Raw genomic sequence first — 14,364 nt, 5'->3', positions numbered from 1 at the left:
AAACTGACCTGCCCATCTTCTGGCGGGCAAGTTGCAGGAGCCACTTGGCTCTATCAAACCAGCCCGACTCGGCACTTGTGCCACCTTTCATATGGGAACCATCCTGCGTGTCGTGGATTGTCAGGAGGCAGCCAGCCACTCTCAGCCACAGGGCCCCAAACACATACCACGGCCATTTTCCCTGGAAGAAAATCTTAGCGGCCCGCCTTCTGGCTGGCAGATTGCAGGAGCCACTCGGTACTATCAAACCAGCCCGACTCAGCACTGGTGCCACCTTTCATCTGGGAACTATCCTGCGTATCATGGATTTTCAGGAGCCAGCCGGCCACTCCCAGCCACAGGCCCCCAAACACAAACTACGGCCCTTTTCCCTGGAAGGAAAACTGACCTGCCCATCTTCTGGCTGGCAGATTGCAGGAGCCACATGGCTCTATCAAACCAGCCCGACTCGGCACTGGTGCCACCTTTCATCTGGGAACCATCCTATGTATCGTGGATTTTCACGAGCCAGCAGGCCATTCCGAGCCACAGGTTCCCGAAAACAAACCACAGCCCTTTTCCCTGGCAAACAAAACTCACGCACCCCGCTCCTGGCTGGCAGATTGCAGGAGACACTTGGCCCTATCAAACCAGCCGGCTTGGCACTGGTGCCACCATTCATCTGGGAACCATCCTGCGTATCGTGGATTTTCACGAGCCAGCAGGCCATTCCGAGCCACAGGCACCCGAAAACAAACCACGGCCCTTTTCCCTGGCAAACAAAACTCACGCACCCCGCTCCTGGCTGGCAGATTGCAGGAGACACTTGGCCCTATCAAACCAGCCCGATTTGGCACTGGGGCCCCTTGGGTCTGGAAACCATCCTACGTATCGTGGATTTTCAGGTGCCAGCCGGCCACTCCCAGCCACAGGCCCCCAAACACATACCACGGCCCTTTTCCCTGGAAGTAAAACTGACCTGCCCATCTTCTGGCTGGCAGATTGCAGGAGCCACTTGCCTCTATCAAACCAGCCCGACTTGGCACTGGTACCCCTTTGGGTCTGGGAACCATCCTACGTATCGTGGATTTTCAGGAGCCAGCCGGCCACTCCCAGCCACAGGCCCCCAACGGAAACCACATCCCTTTTCCCTGGCAAACAAAACTGACCCGCCCCGCTCCTGGCTGGCAGATTGCAGGAGACTCTTGGCTCTATCAAACCAGCCCGACTCGGCACTGGTGCCACTTTTCATCTGGGAACCATCCCGCTTATCGTGGATTTTCAGGAGCCAGCCGGCCACTCCCAGCCACAGGCCCCCAAACAAAAACTACGGCCCTTTTCCCTGGAAGTAAAACTGACCTGCCCATCTTCTGGCGGGCAAGTTGCAGGAGCCACTTGGCTCTATCAAACCAGCCCGACTCGGCACTTGTGCCACCTTTCATATGGGAACCATCCTGCGTATCGTGGATTTTCAGGTGCCAGCCGGCCATTCCCAGCCACAGGCCCCCAAACACATACCACGGCCCTTTTCCCTGGAAGTAAAACAGACCTGCCCATCGTCTGGCTGGCAGATTGCGGGAGACACTTGGTACTATCAAACCAGCCCGGTTTGGCACTGGTGCCACCTTTCATCTGGGAACCATCCTGCGTAACGTGGATTTTCAGGAGCCAGCCGGCCACTCCCAGCCACAGGCCCCCAAACACAATCTATGGCCCTTTTCCCTGGAAGTAAAACTGACCTGCCCATCTTCTGGCTGGCAGATTGCAGGAGCCACTTGCCTCTATCAAACCAGCCCGACTTGGCACTGCTACCCCTTTGGGTCTGGGAACCATCCTACTTATCGTGGATTTTCAGGAGCCAGCCTGCCACTCCTAGCCACAGGCCCCCAACAGAAATCACATCCCTTTTCCCTGGCAAACAAAACTGACCCGCCCCGCTCCTGGCTGGCAGACTGCAGGAGACTCTTTGCTCTATCAAACCAACCCGACTCGGCACTGGTGCGCCTTTGGTCTGGGAATCATCCTGCGCGGCGTCGATTTTAAGGAGCCACCCAGCCACTCCAAGCCACAGGCCCCCAAACACAATCTACGGCCCTTTTCCCTGCAAACAAAACTCACACACCCCGCTTCTGGCTGGCAGATTGCAGGAGCCACTTGGCTCTATCAAACCAGCCCAACTCGGCACTGGTGCCACCTTGGGTCTGGGAATCATCATGCGCGGCGTGGATTTTAAGGAGCCAGCCGGCCATTCTCAGCCACAGGCCCCCAAACGAAAACTACGGCCCTTTTCCCTGGAAGTAAAACAGACCTGCCCATCTTCTGGCGGGCAAGTTGCAGGAGCCACTTGGCTCTATCAAACCAGCCCGACTCGGCAGTGGTGCCACCTTTCATCTGGGAACCATCCTGCGTATCGTGGATTTTCAGGTGCCAGCCGGCCACTCCCAGCCACAGGCCCCCAAACACAAACTACGGCCCTTTTCCCTGGAAGTAAAACTGACCTGCCCATCTTCTGGCTGGCAGATTACAGAAGCCACTTGGCTCTATCAAACTAGTCCGACTCGGCACTGGTGCCACCTTTCATCTGGGAACCATCCTGCGTGTCGTGGATTGTCAGGAGGCAGCCAGCCTCTCTCAGCCACAGGGCCCCAAACACATACCACGGCCATTTTCCCTGGAAGAAAATCTTAGCGGCCCGCCTTCTGGCTGGCAGATTGCAGGAGCCACTCGGTACTATCAAACCAGCCCGACTTGGCACTGGTGCCACCTTTCATCTGGGAACTATCCTGTGTATCGGGGATTTTCAGGAGCCAGCCGGCACTCCCAGCCACAGGCCCCCAAACACAAACTACGGCCCTTTTCCCTGGAAGGAAAACTGACCTGCCCATCTTCTGGCTGGCAGATTGCAGGAGCCACATGGCTCTATCAAACCAGCCCGATTTGGCACTGGGGCCCCTTGGGTCTGGAAACCATCCTGCGTATCGTGGATTTTCAGGAGCCAGCTGGCCACTCCCAGCAACAGACCCGCAACACAAACCACGGCCCTTTTCCCTGGCAAACAAAACTGACCCGCCCCGCTTCTGGATGGCAGATTGCAGGAGCCACTTGGCTCTATCAAACCAGCCCGACTCGGCACTTGTGCCACCTTTCATCTGGGAACCCTCCTGTGTATCGGGGATTTTCAGGAGCCAGCCGGCCACTCCCAGCCACAGGCCCCCAAACAAAGACTACGGCCCTTTTCCCTGGAAGGAAAACTGACCTGCCCATCTTCTGGCTGGCAGATTGCAGGAGCCACTTGGCTCTATCAAACCAGCCCGACTCAGCACTGGTGCCACCTTTCATCTGGTAGCCATCCTGCGTGTCGTGGATTTTCAGGAGCCAGCCGGCCACGCCCTGCCACAGGCCCCCAAACACAAACTACGGCCCTTTTCCCTGGAAGTAAAACTGACCTGCCCATCTTCTGGCGGGCAGATTGCAGGAGCCACTTGGCTCTATCAAACCAGCCCGACTCGGCAGTGGTGCCACCTTTCATCTGGGAACCATCCTGCGCGGCGTGGATTTTCAGGTGCCAGCCGGCCACTCCCAGCCACAGGCCCCCAAACACATACCACGGCCCTTTTCCCTGGAAGTAAAACAGACCTGCCCATCGTCTGGCTGGAAGATTGCGGGAGACACTTGGTGCTATCAAACCAGCCTGACTCAGCACTGGTGCCACCTTTCATCTGGGAACCATCCTGCGTATCGTCGATTTTCAGGAGCCAGCCGGCCACTCCCAGTCACAGGCCCCCAAACACAAACTATGGCCCTTTTCCCTGGAAGTAAAACTGACCTGCCCATCTTCTGGCTGGCAGATTGCAGGAGCCACTTGCCTCTATCAAACCAGCCCGACTTGGCACTGGTACCCCTTTTGGGTCTGGGAACCATCCGACGTATCGTGGATTTTCAGGAGCCAGCCGGCCACTCCCAGCCACAGGTCCCAACAGAAACCACATCCCTTTTCCCTGGCAAACAAAACTGACCCGCCCCGCTCCTGGTTGGCAGATGGCAGGAGACACTTGGCTCTATCAAACCATCCTGACTCGGCACTGGTGCACCTTTGGTCTGGGAATCATCCTGCGTATTGTGGATTTTCAGGAGCCTCCCAGCCACTCCAAGCCACAGGCCCCCAAACACAAACTACAGCCCTTTTCCCTGCAAACAAAACTCACACACCCCGCTTCTGGCTGGCAGATTGCAGGAGACACATGGCTCTATCAAACCAGCCCAACTCGGCACTGGTGCCACCTTGGGTCTGGGAACCATCATGCGCGGCGTAGATTTTAAGGAGCCAGCCGGCCATTCTCCGCCACAGGCCCCCAAACACAAACTACGGCCCTTTTCCCTGAAAGTAAAACAGACCTGCCCATCTTCTGGCTGGCAGATAGCAGAAGCCACATGGCTCTATCAAACCAGGCCGACTTGGCAGTGGTGCCAACTTGGGTCTGGCAATCATCCTGAGTATCGTGCATTTTCAGGAGCCAGCCGGCCACTCCCAGCCACAGGCCCCCAAATACAAACTACCGGCCCTCTTCCCCGGAAGTAAAACTGACCTGTCCATCTTCTGGCTGGCAGATTGCAGGAGCCACTTAGCTCTATCAAACCAGCCCGACTCGGCACTGGTGCCACCTTTCATCTGGGAACCATCCTGCGCGGTGTGGGTTTTAAGGAACCAGCCGGCCATTCAAGGCCACAGGCCCCGGAAAAAATACCACGGCCTTTTTCCCTGGCAAACAAAACTCAGCGACCCCGCTTCTGGCTGACAGATTGCTGGAGCCACATGGCTCTATCACACCAGCCCAACTCGGCACTGGTGCCACCTTGGGTCTGGGAACCATCATGCGCGGCGTGAATTTTAAGGAGCCAGCTGGCCATTCCCAGCCACAGGGCCCCAAACACATACCACGGCCATTTTCCCTGGAAGAAAATCTTAGCCGCCCGCCTTCTGGCTGGCAGATTGCAGGAGCCACTCGGTACTATCAAACCAGCCCGACTTTGCACTGGTGCCACCTTTCATCTGGGAACCATCCCGCTTATCGTGGATTTTCAGGAGCCAGTAGGCCACTCCCTGCCACAGGCCCCCAAACACAAACTACGGCCCTTTTCCCTGGAAGTAAAACTGACCTGCCCATCTTCTGGCGGGCAGATTGCAGGAGCCACTTGGCTCTATCAAACCAGCCCGACTCGGCAGTGGTGCCACCTTTCATCTGGGAACCATCCTGCGTATCGTGGATTTTCAGGTGCCAGCCGGCCACTCCCAGCCACAGGCCCCCAAACACATACCACGGCCCTTTTCCCTGGAAGTAAAACTGACCTGCCCATCGTCTGGCTGGAAGATTGCGGGAGACACTTGGTACAATCAAACCAGCCTGACTCAGCACTGGTGCCACCTTTCATCTGGGAACCATCCTGCGTATCGTCGATTTTCAGGAGCCAGCCGGCCACTCCCAGTCACAGGCCCCCAAACACAAACTATGGCCCTTTTCCCTGGAAGTAAAACTGACCTGCCCATCTTCTGGCTGGCAGATTGCCGGAGTCACTTGCCTCTATCAAACCAGCCCGACTCGGCACTGGTGCCACCTTTCATCTGGGAACCATCCTGCGCGGTGTGGATTTTAAGGAACCAGCCGGCCATTCAAGGCCACAGGCCCCGGAAAAAATACCACGGCCTTTTTCCCTGGCAAACAAAACTCAGCGACCCCGCTTCTGGCTGACAGATTGCTGGAGCCACATGGCTCTATCACACCAGCCCAACTCGGCACTGGTGCCACCTTGGGTCTGGGAACCATCATGCGCGGCGTGAATTTTAAGGAGCCAGCTGGCCATTCCCAGCCACAGGGCCCCAAACACATACCACTGCCATTTTCCCTGGAAGAAAATCTTAGCCGCCTGCCTTCTGGCTGGCAGATTGCAGGAGCCACTCGGTACTATCAAACCAGCCCGACTTTGCACTGGTGCCACCTTTCATCGGGGAACCATCCCGCTTATCGGGGATTTTCAGGAGCCAGGCGGCAACAGCCAGCCACAGGTCCCCAAACACAAACTACGGCCCTTTTCCCTGGAAGTAAAATAGACCTGCCCATCATCTGGCTGGCAGATTGCAGGAGCCACTTGGCTCTATCAAAACAGCCCGACTCGGCTCTGGTGCCACCTTTCAACTGGGAACCATCCTGCGCGGCGTGGCTTTTAAGGAACCAGCCGGCCATTCAAGGCCACAGGCCCCGGAAAAAATACCACGGCCCTTTTCCCTGGCAAACAAAACTCAGCGAGCCCGCTTCTGGCTGACAGATTGCTGGAGCCACATGGCTCTATCACACCAGCCCAACTCGGCACTGGTGCCACCTTGGGTCTGGGAACCATCATGCGCGGCGTGGATTTTAAGGAGCCAGCCGGCCATTCCCAGCCACAGGGCCCCAAACACAAACTGCGGCCTTTTTCCCTGGAAGTAAAACTGACCTGCCCATCTTCTTGCTGGCAGATTGCAGGAGCCACGCGGTACTATCAAACCAGACCGACTTGGCACTGGTGCCGTTTTATTCATTTGGAAACCATCCAGCGCGGCATGGATTTTCAGGAGCCAGCCGGCCATTCCCAGCCACAGGCCCCCGAAAACAAATCACGGCCCTTTTCCCTGGCAAACAAAACTCACCCACCCCGCTTATGGATGGCAGATTGCAGGAGCCACTTGGCTCTATCAAAACAGCCCGACTCAGCACTGGTGCCACCTTTCATCTGGGAACCATCCTGTGTATTGGGGATTTTCAGGAGCCAGCTGGCCACTCCCAGCCAGAGGCCCCAAAAAATAAACTACGGCCCTTTTCCCTGGAAGTAAAACTGACCTGCCCATCTTCTGGCTGGCAGATTGCAGGACCCACATGGCTCTATCAAACCAGCCCAACTCGGACCTGGTGCCACCTTGGGTCTGGGAACCATCCTACGCGGCGTGGATTTTCAGGAGCCAACCGGCCACACCCAGCCACAGGCCCTGAAAACAAACCACGGCCCTTTTCCCTGGCAAACAAAACACACCCACCCCGCTTCTGGCTGGCAGATTGTAGGAACCATTTGTTTCTATCAAACCAGCTCGACTCGGCACCGGTGCCACCTTGGGTCTGGGAACCATCATGCGCGGCGTGGATTTTAAGGAGCCAGCCGGCTATTCCCCGATACAGGCCCCCAAACACAAACTACGGCCCTTTTCCCTGGAAGTAAAACAGACCTGCCCATCTTCTGGCTGTCAGATTGCAGGAGCCACTTGGCTCTATCAAACCAGCCCGGTTTGGCACTGGGGCCCCTTGGGTCTGGAAACCATCCTGCGTATCGTGGATTTTCAGGAGCCAGCCGGCCACTCCCAGCCACAGGCCCCCAAACACAAACTGAGGGCCTTTTCCCTTCCAAACAAAACTCACCCACCCCGCTTCTGGCTGGCAGATTGCAGGAGCCACATGGCTCTATCAAACCAGCCCGACTCGGCAGTGGTGCCACCTTTCATCTGGGAACCATCCTGCGTATCGTGGATTTTCAGGAGCCAGCAGGCCATTCCGAGCCACAGGCTCCCGAAAACAAACCACGGCCCTTTTCCCTGGCAAACAAAACTCACGCACCCCGCTCCTGGCGGGCAGATTGCAAGAGACACTTGGCCCTATCAAACCAGCCGGCTTGGCACTGGTGCCACCATTCATCTGGGAACCATCCTGCGTATCGTGGATTTTCAGGAGCCAGCCGGCCACTCCCAGTCACAGGCGCCCAAACAAACACTACAGTCCTTTTCCCTGGAAGTAAAACTGACCTGCCCATCTTCTGGCTGTCAGATTGCAGGAGCCACTTGGCTCTATCAAACCAGCCCGATTTGGCACTGGTGCCCCCTTGGGTCTGGGAACCACCCTGCGTATCATGGATTTTCAGGAGCCAGCCGGCCACTCCCAGCCACAGGCCCCCAAACACATACCACGGCCATTTTCCCTGGAAGTAAAACTGACCTGCCCATCATCTGGCTGGCAGATTGCAGGAGCCACATGGCTCTATCAAACCAGCCCGACTCGGCACTGGTGCCACCTTTCATCTGGGAACCATCCTGCGTGACGTGGATTTTCAGGAGCCAGCCGGCCACGCCCTGCCACAGGCCCCCAAACACAAACTACGGCCATTTTCCCTGGAAGGAAAACTGACCTGCCCATCTTCTGGCGGGCAAGTTGCAGGAGCCACTTGGCTCTATCAAACCAGCCCGACTCGGCACTTGTGCCACCTTTCATATGGGAACCATCCTGCGTGTCGTGGATTGTCAGGAGGCAGCCAGCCACTCTCAGCCACAGGGCCCCAAACACATACCACGGCCATTTTCCCTGGAAGAAAATCTTAGCGGCCCGCCTTCTGGCTGGCAGATTGCAGGAGCCACTCGGTACTATCAAACCAGCCCGGTTTGGCACTGGTGCCACCTTTCATCTGGGAACTATCCTGCGTATCGTGGATTTTCAGGAGCCAGCCGGCCACTCCCAGCCACAGGCCCCCAAACACAAACTACGGCCCTTTTCCCTGGAAGGAAAACTGACCTGCCCATCTTCTGGCTGGCAGATTGCAGGAGCCACATGGCTCTATCAAACCAGTCCGACTCGGCACTGGTGCCACCTTTCATCTGGGAACCATCCTATGTATCGTGGATTTTCACGAGCCAGCAGGCCATTCCGAGCCACAGGTTCCCGAAAACAAACCACAGCCCTTTTCCCTGGCAAACAAAACTCACGCACCCCGCTCCTGGCTGGCAGATTGCAGGAGACACTTGGCCCTATCAAACCAGCCGGCTTGGCACTGGTGCCACCATTCATCTGGGAACCATCCTGCGTATCGTGGATTTTCACGAGCCAGCAGGCCATTCCGAGCCACAGGCTCCCGAAAACAAACCACGGCCCTTTTCCCTGGCAAACAAAACTCACGCACCCCGCTCCTGGCTGGCAGATTGCAGGAGACACTTGGCCCTATCAAACCAGCCCGATTTGGCACTGGGGCCCCTTGGGTCTGGAAACCATCCTACGTATCGTGGATTTTCAGGTGCCAGCCGGCCACTCCCAGCCACAGGCCCCCAAACACATACCACGGCCCTTTTCCCTGGAAGTAAAACTGACCTGCCCATCTTCTGGCTGGCAGATTGCAGGAGCCACTTGCCTCTATCAAACCAGCCCGACTTGGCACTGGTACCCCTTTGGGTCTGGGAACCATCCTGAGTATCGTGGATTTTCAGGAGCCAGCCGGCCACTCCCAGCCACAGGCCCCCAACGGAAACCACATCCCTTTTCCCTGGCAAACAAAACTGACCCGCCCCGCTCCTGGCTGGCAGATTGCAGGAGACTCTTGGCTCTATCAAACCAGCCCGACTCGGCACTGGTGCCACTTTTCATCTGGGAACCATCCCGCTTATCGTGGATTTTCAGGAGCCAGCCGGCCACTCCCAGCCACAGGCCCCCAAACAAAAACTACGGCCCTTTTCCCTGGAAGGAAAACTGACCTGCCCATCTTCTGGCTGGCAGATTGCAGGAGCCACTTGGCTCTATCAAACCAGCCCGACTCGGCACTGGTGCCACCTTTCATCTGGGAACCATCCTGCGTGTCGTGGATTTTCAGGAGCCAGCCGGCCACGCCCTGCCACAGGCCCCCAAACACAAACTACGGCCCTTTTCCCTGGAAGTAAAACTGACCTGCCCATCTTCTGGCGGGCAAGTTGCAGGAGCCACTTGGCTCTATCAAACCAGCCCGACTCGGCACTTGTGCCACCTTTCATATGGGAACCATCCTGCGTATCGTGGATTTTCAGGTGCCAGCCGGCCATTCCCAGCCACAGGCCCCCAAACACATACCACGGCCCTTTTCCCTGGAAGTAAAACAGACCTGCCCATCGTCTGGCTGGCAGATTGCGGGAGACACTTGGTACTATCAAACCAGCCCGGTTTGGCACTGGTGCCACCTTTCATCTGGGAACCATCCTGCGTAACGTGGATTTTCAGGAGCCAGCCGGCCACTCCCAGCCACAGGCCCCCAAACACAATCTATGGCCCTTTTCCCTGGAAGTAAAACTGACCTGCCCATCTTCTGGCTGGCAGATTGCAGGAGCCACTTGCCTCTATCAAACCAGCCCGACTTGGCACTGCTACCCCTTTGGGTCTGGGAACCATCCTACTTATCGTGGATTTTCAGGAGCCAGCCTGCCACTCCTAGCCACAGGCCCCCAACAGAAATCACATCCCTTTTCCCTGGCAAACAAAACTGACCCGCCCCGCTCCTGGCTGGCAGACTGCAGGAGACTCTTTGCTCTATCAAACCAACCCGACTCGGCACTGGTGCGCCTTTGGTCTGGGAATCATCCTGCGCGGCGTCGATTTTAAGGAGCCACCCAGCCACTCCAAGCCACAGGCCCCCAAACACAATCTACGGCCCTTTTCCCTGCAAACAAAACTCACACACCCCGCTTCTGGCTGGCAGATTGCAGGAGCCACTTGGCTCTATCAAACCAGCCCAACTCGGCACTGGTGCCACCTTGGGTCTGGGAATCATCATGCGCGGCGTGGATTTTAAGGAGCCAGCCGGCCATTCTCAGCCACAGGCCCCCAAACGAAAACTACGGCCCTTTTCCCTGGAAGTAAAACAGACCTGCCCATCTTCTGGCGGGCAAGTTGCAGGAGCCACTTGGCTCTATCAAACCAGCCCGACTCGGCAGTGGTGCCACCTTTCATCTGGGAACCATCCTGCGTATCGTGGATTTTCAGGTGCCAGCCGGCCACTCCCAGCCACAGGCCCCCAAACACAAACTACGGCCCTTTTCCCTGGAAGTAAAACTGACCTGCCCATCTTCTGGCTGGCAGATTACAGAAGCCACTTGGCTCTATCAAACTAGTCCGACTCGGCACTGGTGCCACCTTTCATCTGGGAACCATCCTGCGTGTCGTGGATTGTCAGGAGGCAGCCAGCCACTCTCAGCCACAGGGCCCCAAACACATACCACGGCCATTTTCCCTGGAAGAAAATCTTAGCGGCCCGCCTTCTGGCTGGCAGATTGCAGGAGCCACTCGGTACTATCAAACCAGCCCGACTTGGCACTGGTGCCACCTTTCATCTGGGAACTATCCTGTGTATCGGGGATTTTCAGGAGCCAGCCGGCACTCCCAGCCACAGGCCCCCAAACACAAACTACGGCCCTTTTCCCTGGAAGGAAAACTGACCTGCCCATCATCTGGCTGGCAGATTGCAGGAGCCACTTGGCTCTATCAAACCAGCCCGACTTGGCACTGGTGCCACCATTCATCTGGGAACCATCCTGCGTATCGTGGATTTTCAGGAGCCAGCAGGCCACTCCCAGCCAGAGGCCCCCAAACACAAACTGTGGGCCTTTTCCCTTCCAAACAAAACTCACCCACCCCGCTTCTGGCTGGCAGATTGCAGGAGCCACATGGCTCTATCAAACCAGCCCGACTCGGCACTGGTGCCACCTTTCATCTGGGAACCATCCTGCGTATCGTGGATTTTCACGAGCCAGCAGGACATTCCGAGCCACAGGCTCCCGAAAACAAACCACGGCCCTTTTCCCTGGCAAACAAAACTCACGCACCCCGCTCCTGGCGGGCAGATTGCAGGAGACACTTGGCCCTATCAAACCAGCCGGCTTGGCACTGGTGCCACCATTCATCTGCGAACCATCCTGCGTATCGTGGATTTTCAGGAGCCAGCCGGCCACTCCCAGTCACAGGCGCCCAAACAAACACTACAGTCCTTTTCCCTGGAAGTAAAACTGACCTGCCCATCTTCTGGCTGGCAGATTGCAGTAGCCACTTGCCTCTATCAAACCAGCCCGACTTGGCACTGGTACCCCTTTGGGTCTGGGAACCATCCTACGTATCGTGGATTTTCAGGAGCCAGCCGGCCACTCCCAGCCACAGGCCCCCAACAAAAACCACATCCCTTTTCCCTGGCAAACAAAACTGACCCGCCCCGCTCCTGGCTGGCAGATTGCAGGAGACTCTTGGCTCTATCAAACCAGCCCGACTCGGCACTGGTGCCACTTTTCATCTGGGAACCACCCCGCTTATGGTGGATTTTCAGGAGCCAGCCGGCCACTCCCAGCCTCAGGCCCCCAAACAAAATCTACGGCCCTTTTCCCTGGAAGGAAAACTGACCTGCCCATCTTCTGGCTGGCAGATTGCAGGAGCCACTTGGCTCTATCAAACCAGCCCGACTCGGCACTGGTGCCACCTTTCATCTGGGAACCATCCTGCGTGTCGTGGATTTTCAGGTCCCTGCCGGCCACGCCCAGCCACAGGCCCCCAAACACAAACTACGGCCCTTTTCCCTGGAAGTAAAACTGACCTGCCCATCTTCTGGCGGGCAAATTGCAGGAGCCACTTGGCTCTATCAAACCAGCCCGACTCGGCACTGGTGCAATTTTTCATTTGGGAGCCATCCTGCGTATCGTGGATTTTAAGGAGCCAGCCGGCCACTCCCAGCCACAGGCCCCCTAACACAAACTACGGCCCTTTTCCCTGGAAGTAAAACCGACCTGCCCATCTTCTGGTTGGCAGATTGCAGGAGCCACTTGGCTCTATCAAACCAACACGACTCGGCAATGGTGCGCCCTTGTGTCAGGGAATCATCCTGCGCGGTGTGGATTTTAAGGAGCCAGCCGGACATTACAGGCCACAGGCCCCCAAAAACAAACCACGGCCCTTTACCCTGGCAAAAACAACTCACCCACCACGCTTCTGGCTGGCAGATTGCAGGAGCCACTTGGCACTATCAAACCAGCCCAACTTGGCACTGGTGCCATTTTTCATTTGGGAACCATCCTGCGTAACGTCGATTTTCAGGAGCCAGCCGGCCACTCCCAGCCACAGGCTCCCAAACACAAACTACGGCCCTTTTTCCTGGAAGTAAAACTGACCTGCCCATCTTCTGGCTGGCAGATTGCAGGAGCCACATGACTCTATCAAACCAGCCCGATTTGGCAGTGGTTCCTACTTGGGTCTGGGAACCATCCTGCGCGGCGCGGATTTTAAGAAGCCAGGCGGCCGTTCCCAGCCACAGGCACCCGAAAACTTACCACGGCCCTTTTCCCTGGAAGTAAAACTGACCTGCCCATCTTCTGGCTGGCAGATTGCAGGAGCCACTTGGCTCTATCAAAACAGCCCGACTCGGCACTGCTGTCACCTTTCATCTGGGAACCATCCAGCGCGGCGTGGATTTTAAGCAAACAGCCGGCCATTCAAGGCCACAGGCCCCGGAAAAAATACCACGGCCGTTTTCCCTTGCAAACAAAACTCACTCACCCCGCTTCTGGCTGGCAGATTGCAGGAGCCACATGGCTCTATCAAACCAGCCCGACTCGGCACTGGTGCCACCTTTCATCTGGGAACCATCTTGCGTATCGTGGATTTTCAGGAGCCAGATGGCCACTCCCAGCCACAGGCCCCCAAACAAATCTATGGTCCTTTTCCCTGGAAGTAAAACAGACCTGTCCATCTTCTGGCTGGCAGATTGCAGGAGCCACTTGCATCTATCAAACCAGCCTGATTTGGCACTGCTGCCCCCTTGGGTCTGGGAACCATCCTGCGTATCGTGGATTTTCAGGAGCCAGATGGCCACTCCCAGCCTCAGGCCCCCAAACACAAAATACCGGCCCCTTTCCCCGGAAGTAAAACTGACCTGTCCATCTTCTGGCTGGCAGATTGCAGGAGCCACATGGCTCTATCAAACCAGCCCGACTCAGCACTGGTGCCACCTTTCATCTGGGAACCATCCTGTGTATTGGGGATTTTCAGGAGCCAGCAGGCCACTCCAGGCCACAAGCCCCCAAACAAAATCTACGGCCCTTTTCCCTGGAAGTAAAACTGACCTGCCCATCTTCTGGCTGGCAGATTGCGGGAGACACTTGGTACTATCAAACCAGCCCGACTCAGCAGTGGTGCCACCATTCATCTGGGAACCATCCTGAGTATGGTGGATTTTCAGGAGCCAGCCGGCCACTCTCAGCCACAGGGCCCCAAACACATACCACGGCCATTTTCCCTTGAAGAAAATCTCAGCGGCCCGCCTTCTGATTGGCAGATTGCAGGAGCCACTCGGTATAATCAAGCCAGCCCGACTTGGCACTGGTGCCACCTTTCATCTGGGAACCATCCTGCGTATCGTGGATTTTCAGGAGCCAGCCGGCCACTCCCAGCCACAGGCCCCCAAACACAAACTACGGCCCTTTTCCCTGGAAGTAAAACTGACCTGCCCATCTTCTGGCTGGCAGATTGCAGGAGCCACTTGGCTATATCAAAACAGCCCGACTCGGCACTGGTGCCACCTTTCATCTGGGAACCATCCAGCGCG

The sequence above is a fragment of the Zonotrichia albicollis genome, chromosome 18 (assembly GCF_047830755.1).
Source record: "Zonotrichia albicollis isolate bZonAlb1 chromosome 18, bZonAlb1.hap1, whole genome shotgun sequence".
Lineage (NCBI taxonomy): Eukaryota > Metazoa > Chordata > Aves > Passeriformes > Passerellidae > Zonotrichia > Zonotrichia albicollis.
This window is presented reverse-complemented; position numbering follows the sequence as displayed.